The 14,366-nt window shown below is 38.3% G+C and overlaps 1 protein-coding gene across 1 annotated transcript in view; it reads right to left on the bottom strand.

Annotated features, from left to right (window-relative positions):
- The window catches only part of KIAA0895L (KIAA0895 like), a 297,059-nt gene extending 292,306 nt beyond the window's left edge, over nucleotides 1-4,753 (bottom strand). Inside the window, exon 1 of the mRNA XM_044081439.1 lies at nucleotides 4,507-4,753. The gene's annotated coding sequence lies outside the window, so the exon portion shown is untranslated. The remainder of the gene's footprint in view (nucleotides 1-4,506) is intronic.
- Between the last annotated feature and the right edge of the window lie 9,613 nt (nucleotides 4,754-14,366).

Here is a 14,366-nt window from a genome sequence, read left to right as displayed (position 1 = left end):
GTACTAAGTTACAAAACACTTATAGGTTTCATTATATAAGAGCACTCCCTCTGGAAATCGTGTTCTAGTTTGCTACATCATAAACAATCCTGCAGTCTCCATATGTACAAGCTGTGCAATGCACTACATAGATACATGGGAGGGCACTGGGTGTAACTGACAGATCCCAGCATGGTATAGATACATGGGAGGGCACTGGGTGTAACTGACAGATCCCAGCATGGTATAGATACATGGGAGGGCACTGGGTGTAACTGACAGATCCCAGCATGGTATAGATACATGGGAGGGCACTGGGTGTAACTGACAGATCCCAGCATGGTATAGATACATGGGAGGGCACTGGGTGTAACTGACAGATCCCAGCATGGTATAGATACATGGGAGGGCACTGGCTGTAACTGACAGATCCCAGCATGGTATGAAACAATGAAGTGAAGTTCCAGATGCACCTGTATTCTGCACTACTGCTTAACTTCAAAATGCAGAGATATAAGACTGCAGTTGTGAAAAGGTTCTACTAATAAAACACCTATATGTGTATAAACAGGAATACAAGCAGGTCATGCTGACCCCCACTTTTGGGTAAATAAGAGAGCACAGTTTGACCCTGTACCTGTCTACACACTGCTCCATATCCCAGATCTCTTGTGTGTGATTTAAATAACTCTGAGTTTCTATGTCTGTACATATGTGTGCATGTGTGCACGAGCGAGTGCACACGTGTGTGTGTCTGCATATATGCATTTGCATGGGAGTTGTTTGTCAGGGTTGTAAGAGAGCAAATGGAAGATGACTTACAGCTACTATCTAGCACCTTTCCTAACCAATACATGAGGAGTTGTAAGACTGCCAGAGTCCATTATGTAGTCTGAGTTGGTAAGAACAAAACTTTACCTTACAACATACTCTTTGACCTATACTCCTCTTAAGTCCAGCTTACTCATAAGATGCATCAATAAGCAGGTAGAATGTAGAATACAGGATTAGTCATATCAGAGATGTAGCTCCATGCATTTTAAGACTCCTTTGTGTGTATGTACTGTGACTCTCAGTAAAAATCTGATCCTTGATATTACATCTACAAAAGCACACAAATGTGCATGCACATATACACAAGCATAGAGACACGCACACACACACACACACACACACACACACACACACACACACACACACACACACACACACACACACACACACACACACACACACACACACACACACACACACACCAGCTGGCATAATGGTCAAGGTCTTCACCTCCCATGCACTGTATGCAGATGATGTGGCATTACAGGCAGACAATGAACTAGGACTTCAGTAAAGGACAGGAGAATGGAATGCAAACTGAAGGCACATGGGATGAAACTAAGCATAGACAAGATGGTGGTAATGGCAACAAACTGGGGAAATCAGAAGAAACTGAGAATAGAGATAGAAGGGAAGATAGTGGAACAGATAAACAGCTTCAAGCATCTGGGAAGGGTGGATGAGGAGAAGGGAAGTCTGAATGAAGAGGTCAAAGCTAGAATCAGAGGGGCTTTGGCCAACTGTCATAGAGTGTCAGGTGTAGTCTATGACAGAAGAATGCCAAAGTAACTGAAAAGTAAGGTGTACAAGGCAATAATGTGACCAGTACTACTGTATGGTACAGAAACCTGGGCAGTAAAGGCAGAACAGTTGAAGAAGGTAGAGGTGATGGAAATGAAGTGTCTGAGAATGGTGGTAGGATGCACACTGTGGGACAGACAAAGAAATGAGGACATACGAGCAGAAGCCAAAGTAGCTCCAAGTGCAGAAAAGATCAAAGAGAACAGATTACGGTGGTTTGAACACATGTGCAGACAAACAGAAGACAATCTGGTGAGGAAGATTTGGAACAGGCAGGAAGAAGGATAGAGGAAGTGAGGATGTCCAGCAAAGAGGTGGGTGGATTGTGTGAAAGAAGATCTGCGACAGTCAGGCACGAGTGTTGAAGAAGGCAGGAGTGTGTCACTGAATCGAGAGAGGTGGCTGCAGTTAACATGATACCCCGACCCCATGTAGAAAAATGGGAAAAAGATGGCTGATGATGATGGTAACACTGACACATTTTGTTATCTGGAAAATATATGTTCCATTTACTAAACACATAAAGTAAACTACCCCTGAATTAACTGAAGTGAAAAGAAGGCTTAGATTTCAAAAGCAGCCTTGCATCTAAACTAACACCACTTTTAGGCAGTGTATTAGGGAGCAGTGCTTACTCGCTAAAAGTATAAATACAGAGCCTACTTTGACAATCATGTACTTGCAGCCTGTTTAGACTACACATTAGCATAATGACCCCGAAATGATTATTAGCTTTGTACTTAATGTCTTGAATCTCTAACTAGAGCAATCATTAATTTTTAAACCTTTGCCATCTGGGATTACTTTAATACTGTACTTTTAGAGGCGCACATTAAGTGGTGTGTAGCTGAATTGTGGCAAAATACATTTTAATAAAAAATAAGATATTACAAGACGAAACAAAAAAACACTGTACTTTTAGATGTTTAAACCTCCAGATTCTTATAATCTCATGTTGGTAATTAAAGGTAGTGTTGGAAGAATTGCATAAGATAGCACAAATTTATGATGTAAAGCTGGCTGATTAAAACAGTGTTTACTTACATTAATTAAGTGTTTTTTGGACAGTAGAACATTAATATTCTTATTCACTAAATATTTTTTACTTAAAGATGATATTCATTCCAGATTGCATTGCAGTTAATTTGAGATGCAACATAAAACATCTTCCATAGTACGTATTCATGTATGTGCATATGTATGTACATAGATGTGTAATTTTTATTTATTCAGTCATTTAGTCATTAATTCATTTAATTTATTTTCAATTTATTAGTCCCAGTAAGCCAAGTGATCATTTTACAGGAATACAATGATTAGAAAACTGTGTAATAGAAACCTAGGGACATGTTATAGTAAATAGCCCATCAAATATGCCTTTGAGAGACAGGCAGCAGTTGGAGATTCCAGAGAAAAGCCATGTTGATATGATGAGAACATGCATACTCCACCCAAACCACATCCAGGAATTAGGACTGAACTCTGGATTCAAGTGAAATCAGCAGCACTAACCACTGGGCCACCAGGCCATCAAGTCTTATTTTAAGAGCTGCATGTACAGCAAAATCTGAAGTAATACTGCTTCAGACGATTAAAAAAAAACATAACAGCGAATATCAGTGTAAGCTAACAGAAGAGACTAAGTGACTTAATAATGGACAAAATAAACAGGAAGGATATGCATCTCAATGTACTCCATGAACTAAATCTCAGCACTAGCAAACGGAGAAGCAGTTTTTGCAATTTTCTAAACAAACAGGACCTTGCTGCTTTGTTTCCCAAAAGAACTTTCTCAGTTTCTAACAGGTTGGAGACAGCTAATACTTAATTTCTGATATTCTGGTAAGATGGCATTAAAAAAGTCCATGCAGCAATAGCAGCTTAAGGATCAGAATGGGCACTGACCTTTCTGAAACTTAAAACTGGTTACATGTGACCTGAACTGCTCATGCCTCTTACCTTATAGCCAGGGAATTGTTATGGCTAGGCTTGTATTAACAAACACAATTGTATTAATTGTATGGCTACGGCCGATAGCCTAGTACCAACCTATGAACCTTTTACAACTTCATAACATTTGTGTTTCTTATCTACATTATCTGTCCAGGTAGAAGATAACTGAAACACAACCCATCTATGAATTAAAATGTGGGCATTATGGCTTCTAAAAAAAACCTGGGAAATAAGAATGCATTCTCATGACAGATACACATGTAGATATCCAAACATCTCAAGCTGTTGGAACTTGTTTGATACTACCCCTGTACCTTTTTGCCTCAGATTTTTGGTCTGTTCCTCATAAAATTTGCATTTTTCAAATCATTGAGGACTGAATTCACTAAATAATGACAAATATTTGAGTTTCAGACTTCATATTCTTCAGAAAATACACAGCAGCAAAAGCCTTTTATTCTAACAACTTTCTAGTTTATAAGAGCAACATTTAAAATTTATCCCTATTTTTGGGCCTTTGTCCCTCCATTAAATGACTTTGGCTGGATTGTTTGTGCTAAGAGGTTGAGAGATACGGTTTGCCCCTTCCCTGTTATATCCAGATGTCTGCAGTACTGCTTGCCTACAGAAGAGTCAAACATGAATAATGCCAATAATGAATGTGCTGTGATGTGGGCTGGGGTGGAATTCCCAAGGCAGGAAGGGGAGGAGAAAATGTAAAAATAAAAGGTGAAGATGAGAAATAAATCAGTCACTACTGAGCAGTCCAGCAACAGTTAAAATAGAGATGCTCCTTTCTCCTTTATTCCAGTTGCATAGACCCAGCTGGAAAATGCTGAATTACTCAAACACTGATATTCATTAGCATCTTTTCTTCACATATCACAAAACACGTAAATGCAGCAGCAGAAACAAGTGATAGGCATATACTGTACTTACAATGAAGCATTCCGGTTAGCTGGGGCTGCTGAATGCTTACGCTCTGTAGAGACTGCAGAGCTGCTGCTCTTCCTTCGATGACATGACTTCAGCTGTATGGCTTACGGTTTTTCCTTCTGTATATTGATGCTGCTGCTGTTTATAGACAGGAAGCTATCCTCCTCCCTCTTTCTCTCTCTGATCAAATGTTAGAATCAATCTCACTTACACCAGTCAGCTGATCGTAAGGCCTTCTGCCTGTTAACCATGTGGTCTTCTTCTGTGTATATGCAAGTATACAGGGAGGGGGATGGGGAAGCTGCAGAGAGGTGGTGACATCACCGCTGTCAGATCTAGGATTTTTTAAAATCAGTTCAAACTATCTAGCAGAAGGGCACAGAGCCAAAGTAGTAAGGTGAAGCATAAAGGTATTTCATTTTTTTTTTTTTTGGAATTCAAAGTGGCACATTTTGGCCAGCTACTCAAAGCTTCCATTTTAGGTTTGTGATCAATTTATGCACTCTAGATCAAATGTAACTGAAAAGCATCAAAGAAAGGTTCAAAACTGCAGGCTCTGTGATCTCCTGTTGTACTGCACCCAATTAAAGTGAAAGGCAGTTGTTAGTTAAACCAAACCAAAACAAATATTTGCCAGTGCACTATTGTTGGTTTGTATGCACTTGTCATCTTAGCTGTCTCAGTTTTCATTTTAGGTAACTCTTTATTACAGCACAAGTGGACAGTGTACATTTGTGAGTGTGTGTGTTGTTTTAATATAGCAGCATTATCCTGGATTCCTTCAGTGACTTAGCAGTTTCTCAATCAGCTTAAAGGCACTGTCAGAAAGTTGTACATTTTATATGAGCACGTGTGGAGTGGAATAGCTCCCAAGATGCAAGCATTTAGATGGGAACTACAAGTCACTGTACTGCTTGCCTTTTCAGCTGGGAATTTGACAAAGCAGCAATGATCCTGTCCAACTACTGTGATAAGTGTCGGCACATTTTATAGGGCTAATTGGGGTTCCTATCACGAAATCGAACAGGCTGAAGAGCAAAAGGCTTTAACATCGGAAATGCCATTCATCAATGTGCTTTTTGTGACATTGCGGTAGAGTGAAGATTGGAAATTTTGCTCTTTCCTCACTGTAGTGCGATCTTGAAGTTGGTATATATAATTACTGGGTGGGGGGATGCAGCCCCCCCAAGATTGACTTTGGGGTACGGCATTTTTGATGTTTAAGCAGTTCGCTCTCTGATCTTTTCCATCTCATAATATAGACCTGGCTAATTGTACCCAGACTTACAGATTCACTGAGACAAGCGATTAAAGAAAGTAAGGAAATATACAGAGGGAAATCTGACTGTGAAAAGTAATACAGTAACCACAAATAAAGTAGAACAAACAAATGTTACATATATTGAAGTCAGTTATATAAACTAATCCTTTCATCTAAAGTTTTTAAGGTAAGCACTACAAATGCTTACAAAGGCAGCAGGTCAGTACGCACCCAGTTTTCTGAAGAACAAAGGCTGTATTGCTAATTCTATTATTCAGGAAAAAAGCAATGGGTAAACCAAGTAAGGTGCTTTGAGGAGAGTAGAGCTGACATCTATATAAAATGAAATTTTTAAGTAGTGAGCAGTGGTGATCATTCAGAAGCTTACTGGACAGTATGTTTAGCAAAAAAGATGTTCAAGTGTGTACCGAGAACCAGTTATTCTTCTTAAGATAAATTTTATTAATTTAACTGATTCATTTATAATGTCAGACAGTGATGTTCTGACAGTGGTGCAAGCTGTGTAAAGATTGTGTTTTCAGTCCTTTGCACTATGTCAGGGTTTTGGGAGAATGTAGTGGGATAGGGAGGAGGGCATCTTTTAATTTGGGAGTAGGCATTGATGGCAAAAGCTTACGTCGATTCCTTCGGCAAGAAGTTAGAGATTTTATAACTAAATCTGAGTTGGCAGAGGACCATTTGAGTCTGAATATATTTGTTTGAATGTCTATACATATAACACATCTATACAGATAGCTATAGAAGGATATAAAGGCATAAAGAATATGCCTCTTGCACTGAAATTCACATTACAAAATTCTAGCAAAATAAATGTGTGTGTCTGCATGTGTGTCTTTTTTGCAGATTATGCTGGCAGCAAGGTAGCTCAAAATATCCTGATGTCTTGCTCCTGTACAAGCCTCTCATTGTTAGGATGATCCTATGGCTTACTTAATCTCTGTGTGTCTCTTTGGTGATGAGTACAGCAATCACATGCCTACAAGCATACATCCTCCGTTGTGTTAGAGTAAGGCCATATTACTGAGAGTTACCAACATGACCCCTAATATTGGCAGCAGGGGTTGTTAGCTTACTTTACATGTACTTGTTAGCAAGTACATCTGCTGTATGTATTCTCATATGTGGCTCTACATATGGGCATAACACAATAACTACCCCTTAGTTATAATAGGATGGTATAATTAGATGTCCAGTTTGCCTGTAGCTGTCATTCTGTCAATCCAAGTAGCATACAGACTCTAACTTTATGTTTTTTGTTCTGAAGTGTCTTAATGTCTGTAGTGTGAGGTGAACAGCAGATGTAGACAATTTCAGCCTGTTGCCTCACTACAGGCATTCTTTAGAGAAGAAGTAATGGCCATCCTTTTACATAATGAAGTATGGGAGAAAGTAGTCCATACCATGAATGCAGGGGGAACACAGTCACACATTTCGGTAGTCCTAGAAGCATGTTACCAACATGCTATGCTGTATCGTTGTAATGACACATTCCAGAGAAGCTGAGGAAGGGACGATCTGAAAGTAGTAAGCTGACAGAGCCTGAGGACTTTTTATTGTCCATCCCATGATCACTACACTGTGCTTTTTGTTGTGTATTCACAGAGCAGAGCACTGCTGCAGTGATACCTGAAAAGGCTGATGATGACAACAAGCCATAGATATCCAAGTCCAGTCTGTCACTCCTGGGTTGGCATCCATCTACAATACAGGCTGAAGGTGTATCTTGACCTACAGATGAACAGGAGGCTATGCAGTCTGAGTGTTCACTGGCCACAATGAGGAGCGAAATTGCCCATGGCTCCAGTCACCAACAAAGTCCACCAAGTGGCTGTAGCAGCAAATGCTCACACTACATCTTAAATGGGCATACCAGCCATTTTCAGCCTCTCAAAAATGCCTGACATTGGCATGTGCCACAGTTGGCCCAAGACATGTGAATAACAATCAGGATTAATTACTGCATGTGTCACTGTATAATCCAGACACAATCTGCTACAACCAGGTCCAGCATAAACCTGAATGCTGTGTTGCATGAAATCCTTGTGGACCTGGAGGCCAAGGACACTGTAATGACTGATCTTATGATGTCTATAGCGACATGCACTGCTTTCATGTCAGCCTCATTGCTGGAGATTGCCAGTGCTACCATTGCCGCTCCACTGGTAGTGTTGTCTATAGTAAAGGTAGGGTACACAGAAGGGGTGGCCATGTAGGGAAGGCCATACATACCCCTCACCTATGTGTGGATGTGAATAACATACTGTCACCCATCATCTTGGGCAGCCATGACACTCAAACTCTACAGACAGATACAAGTCATGAGTGAACTACATTCAGGTAACAGTCCTTTAGTCACACTCCATCCTGTAACAGGGAACCCCAAGTCTTAGTGCAGCATATAGTTACCCACAAACCACATCACAGCATGAAATTTTCTATGACACAGAGAGCCAATCACATCAAGACTTCCATTTTTTATAAGGGTATGTTCACATATGGGTTGCCTCATTTCAAAGCAGGAGGAAATTTTGTATACACAGAGTAAGCATAACTTCAATACCCCTGCCTCAGGCTCTTGTGCGATGCACCTCAATCAGTTAATGTAGACAATCGTTCATCACTGCGTCCCTAGACACCTGTGTTTATGGTGATAACTGTGACCCACTCCACCCTCCCTCAAATGTGATAAATGTGGGAATGCCTGATGCACAGAATGGATCAAACATGAACTTACCAGAATAGCCTGAGATTAGCACTGCATGCATCATGTTTGATTAGTGTGACACCATTCTGTCATCATATGCTCTGCAAAGCTGACAGATCTGCACTAGATGTAGCCGATTTGCCTGTATTGGCACATACTCCATTTGTTGATCTAAAACTATACCTAAGAAAATTGAATTTTAAATGTATATTTGGCAAGTCTGTACCATTCCAGTGTAAGAATGATGATTTTCTAATAAGTAGCACTTACAATCCACCCCTGAATCCAGCTTTACAACTATACGAAAAGGTATGTGAATTAGATATAAGAAAATCTTTTGCAAAAGTACATATAAATAATAGAGGGAAACGGTTTAACCTTGCCTTGGAAAAAAGAAATATTCTAGAATATATAAAAGGTCAAAATATAAGATTTATGAAGCTGGATAAGGGGGGTGGGGTTGTAGTCATGGATGTGCACGATTATAGCTATAGAATAAAGGAGTTATTGGAATCAAGTACCTATGAAGTAGTATCTAGAAATTAATTAAATGAAACCTACCCTAGAGTATATCAGAAGCTAAATTATCTATGTGTACAGGAACAGATAGATGTAGATTTTTATAATTATCTGAATATACCTTATCCAATGGCACCAGTTATTTTTGGAGTGCCTAAATTACATAAAAATATTGAAACACCACCTATGAGGCCAGTAGTTGATGGTCATGGGTCTATATTATAAAATCAAATAGGAAGAATGTCGAACGCTCTAATGAGTGAAACTGCCAAAACTCTAAGTCTTTATTGTGAGGGGCTGCACCCCCCACACCCCCGCTAAATATATATTCCAACTCCAAGATTGCATTACACTGAGGAAAGGGCAAATATTCCACTCTACACTTTACTAAAACCTCAATAACGGACCCTCGAGTTTCGGCAGTTTTGCTCATTAGAGCATTCAACATTCTTCCTATTTGATTTCATGATATATATGATATATGATGGGCACAAATCTATAACAATGCCATGTGCTAAGTTTTTGGATATCAAACTTAAAAAGTATTTAATTGATGAAGTACAAATTTGTTCGGATTCATGGAATTTTTTTGGCCCTTATAAATTAAATGAAATATGACCCAGATGATGTTATTAAATATTGATGTTAAAGACCTATACATAACCATTCTGCAAGATGTAGGGATAACATGGGTAACTGGATTTTTACTAATGAAAGGGGCATCACAAACAGAAATAAACCTGTATGAAGAACTATTATAACTGGTTTTAACAAATAATTATATTCTTTTTGAAGGCACTTATTACCTAGAGAAAAGGGGAGTAGCCATGAGATCACCATGTGGAGTGGTTTTTGTCAACATGTTGATGGCTTTTTGGGAACACCAGTTTTTATTTAATAGCAAATATAAGAACAAGTTTTGCTTGTATGTCAGGTTTTGATGATGTGTGTATAATCTGGAAAGGAAGTAGGGATGAAATAGGAGAATTTATCAACTATATCAATAAAACTATGAATATTTTAAAATTTACGTATGAAATGAATGCAGAAAATATATCCTATTTGCATATATTATTAAGAAAAGACAGAGCAAATGGTTGATTTATTTCTAATATTTTTGGCAGGGTATTTACTCTAATAGTTTTTTGCGCTATACAAGTGCTCACCCACTATTTCAGAAATGTTCGGTAGTTAAGGGGCAACTAGTTAGAACTTCTGAAATGGTCTCAATGGAAGGCTATTTTATTCACGAATGTTCTAAACTAGTAGAAATGTTATAATGAAAGGTTACCCTTCTGAACGCTTAGATGAGCTAGTACAGGAGGTTACACTGAAGAGAGAAAGATGTTCAAACCTATTTAATATAAGGAATCAACAGGAATATCTACTGAAACAGGCAGGAACTAAATGTATTAATGCTATATGGATAGTACTTCCCCTTATGTATGTAAAATGGAGCTTGATTCTAAGGTGACTTTTATTACTACCGTTAATAAAAATATTTGAACAATAAAATTTATTTAAAAAAAATGGCTGTTATTAGATGAGGAGGGACCAATTAGGAATACGAAAGGAGAAAGACCTGTTTTAGTCTATCGTAAGGTACCTAATTTAAAGAATATTATTGGAAAGGACTAATAATTATCCCAATAACAAAAATGGAGAACTGAAGAAATGTTTTTTTGCCACTATTGTAAGCATGTGAGTGAGGGTAAATGGCTCGAAATACAACAGTTTAATTATAATATTAGAGGTGGATTTAATTGTGAATCTAGGGGAGTGATCTATATTGCTAAGTCTATGAAATGTGTGTGTTTTTATGTAGATAAAACTGATCATAAACTGAAAGTGAGGATATATGAACATGAATATAATATTAAGAAGAGCAGGTCAAATAGCGCCTTAGTGAAACATATTAATGAGTATTCGGAACACCATTTTTCTTACATAGCTATTGATTCTATACCACCTAATATAAGGAACAGCCCTCAAATATTGCTATTGGAAGAGAAGGAACTTATCTGACAAATCCAATTAAATGCAGGTACGTGACCAAGTGTTAATGAACAGACTTCTATTTCTTGTCTGTTAAAACTTAAAGCCCTTGAGCGATGAAAGTAAGGGCCTGTTTTAAAGTGGAGTTATAAATATTTTTAATATTTTTATGTAAGTATGAGTTTAAATGCATTGTACCTTTGTTCATTCTTTGATTTAGAATGTGTAATTTGATTCATACTGATTTGCTGCTAAAAATGAGGATGTAATGATTGAGGAAGTAGCAAGAAGGGAATATATTATGAAAGGGTGTGTGGTTTAATCCGCCAGTTGGATCACAATTTATTTGATATGTAAATTGGAATTATGTTGGATAAAGGTTTTTGTTTAAACCAATCAGTGAAGCTCTGGGTTGTCTTTGATAACTAATGAATTATCTTTGATGTGTATTTTAACTTCAGTTTCTAAATGCATAGTATCTGAAGAAGTCCATTATTTAATGGACCAAAGCTCTTTTGTTACATTTTTTATGTTTGTCACAAGTTTTATCCTGCTTTTAAATATGAAGAAATTATTAAAAGTTAAACTTATCTCCAGTTCATTTTCTGCGCTGTGGTTTCAGAACATTTTTATGGGTCTTGGGGATGGTTGTTTGACTGCTAGTTGTTGCTGTTCCATCACAGTACCATAAGATAAAGGTGGTGATGCTAAGAAAATCCTACTAGCTGTGACAGAGCCATACTGGGGTGCCCCCAGTCAGGGAGCAGCAGAAGTCTAATATTAAATAAGACTACTGATGTTGCGAGTTTGTAAGTGTGCAGTGTTATTCTGAAGTTGAACTACATTCTATGGGTTCCATGTGGCTGTCATGAGCGAGGGCTCCAACAGATATGCAGCATTACCTGCTATAGAGTATGATAATGTGGGGAAGTTACTACATTTGGAGACATCATAACAGTCACTGTAAATATCTTGTCAGATATGCGATTCATGCAAGCTCTCTGGATACTATGCAGGAATATTGGTTACGATCCAATGCATATCATACACTGCCTGGTAGTTCACAGAATGGAAGCCATTCCTGTTCACAAACCACTGTGACTGTGGGTCAGGTGGGAGCTTTATTGGTACAGGTGTACAGTGTTTGCTGCCCACTACTCCAGGGAAGTAGACAATGTTATAGGATGCTTGCATACTGTTAGCTCACTCTTGTAATCAGCTAGGAAAACAAATGCGATGTATTCAATATTCTAAGGGTACAAACATGCCACTAGCTGGTATCTGAAAGGTTCCTGTAGCTAGTATAGAAAAAGCAATACATACCTTGCTCTCCACAGATATGGGAAGGCCATGCATTCCAATCAATTCCATATGACGGTGATACATGTTGACCAAGAGCTGCACAATGTTCTGATCAACTCTAAAAAGATCAATAATCTCTTGTTCAGTAATATACTGATAGGTCACCGTTAAGATGTTTGTATTAGTGCTGGATAGTAGCTCACACATACTGGCAGGAACCAGTGACAAAAGGGATTACAATATGCTGCTGTATGATTTCAGCTGCTATGCTGAGCAATCTTACTGTATGTCATGCTTTGCCCCATTTATAGGCAGGTGCACAAAGCTGTACAATTTACTTTGTGTGGGACTATGAATAATTACTATGTTGAACTCGCAAATATTTTAATATTATTAGGACCTTGTAACTTCCGCAGTGGTGCAGTGGTAGCATTGTTGCCTCACAGCAAGAGGTTCTCCTTCATTGAAGGTTGAACATCGAGCTGGCACCTCAGCGTTCGTGAAAATCTACTGCCAATCATTAGTGGACCGGAGTTCCTCTGTGGCAAACCCTAACCAGGAAAAGCCGAAAGACAACAACAACAGCATTAGGACCTTGTTATAATACTCTATTTCGTTTGCATGTCATTCTGCTCTCTTTTTTGTGGTGTCACCATGTGTTTCACTTGACCGTCTGCCTATTTTTGCGTACTCTGTACTGAGCTGCATTATTCAGCCTAAGGCTTGTTTCTGCTGAGCTGACAGATGCTGCACATCCGTGTACCTGATGTTTCTGAAAGAGTCTTCTGAACCAAGCCCTTAACATGAGTGGAATGATGTTTTTCAAGCTCCTTATTGAAATGTCGACACTTGAAATGCAGAGTAATCAACAAGCCAAAAAAAAAAAAGACTGAAAACCCAGGAGAATAGTGTATCTCAAGGGATCACTCTTCTACTTTAAACTTCTTTTTTGCAGTATGGTAAACCCCCTGCACCCCCAATGTGGAGGTCAAGCCCTCCCACATCCCCAAACTTATATATATCAACCTGAGATTACCATACCTAGGAAAAAAAGGGAATATTCCAGGAAGTGGCCATCACAGACTTAGTATATGTAAGTCCATCTTTCGGCTGTTCATATATTGTTTGATTTCACTGAATATTGCATAGTACTACCCCATTTTTGAGGTTTACTATGATTTATTCTGATGATTGTATAGATTTTTTGGATGTGTGTATTAATAAGACTGTCAATGATTTATCTAATTGTTTCTTTAACATACCATGCAAGAAGGTTTAATGTTTTACATCATAATAGCATGCACCCCCGACATGTACACAGAAATGTTCTAAAGGGACAGTTTTATAGGCTTGCTAGGCTTAATAACAGTGATGATATGATGTTGCATGCATCTGAAGACCTGAAATTAGATTTTTTCAAAGGGGTTATATGGAGCGAGAGAGCGTGATAGTGCTCTTGATGTGGTTTTAAATCGTAGGAATGACTTTGCTAGACCATGTTTTTCTGCTGCTAAAAATGCTAATGCCATTACAAATTACTATGTTTCTAGCAACCTTTGGATGAACATTATATGTTATAATGATGTGCATTTAGTATGCAACATTATTAAAAGAAACTGGTCCATCCAAATGACAGATGACAGGTTTTAGATGCTCTTAGGAGATGCGCCACATTTCTGCTTTTAAAACAGTTGCTCTTTAAAAAGAAACCAAAACAGACAGAAAGGCTGTGGGCACTAAAGGTCTGCAGCAAATAAATTCCACAAGTGAAACCAATTAAAACCACAGAATACAAGGCTAAAATTATATATTTTAATCCAGGAATGGTAAGTGCTTTCGGGATACACCCTTCATCAGACAACTTACAGCAGTAAAATCGCATTATTTAAACAAATTACAACCAACCAAAAGTCAAAATTCTAATAACTGGTCTACACCTCTTTAAAACAGGTTTTAAAAGCACAACCCCATTTAAACCAGGGCTCCTATCTGCCCCACTTTCAATAATCCACTGTATTTCACAAAATTTAATTATTTGAATTTTGACTTGATTGGTTGTAA

The sequence above is a fragment of the Protopterus annectens genome, chromosome 8.part0 (genome assembly GCF_019279795.1).
Source record: "Protopterus annectens isolate FY-2018-M chromosome 8.part0, PAN1.0, whole genome shotgun sequence".
NCBI classification, from domain to species: Eukaryota; Metazoa; Chordata; order Ceratodontiformes; family Protopteridae; genus Protopterus; species Protopterus annectens.
The sequence above is the reverse complement of the archived record's forward strand: the minus strand, read 5'-3'. Positions and strand labels throughout refer to the sequence as shown.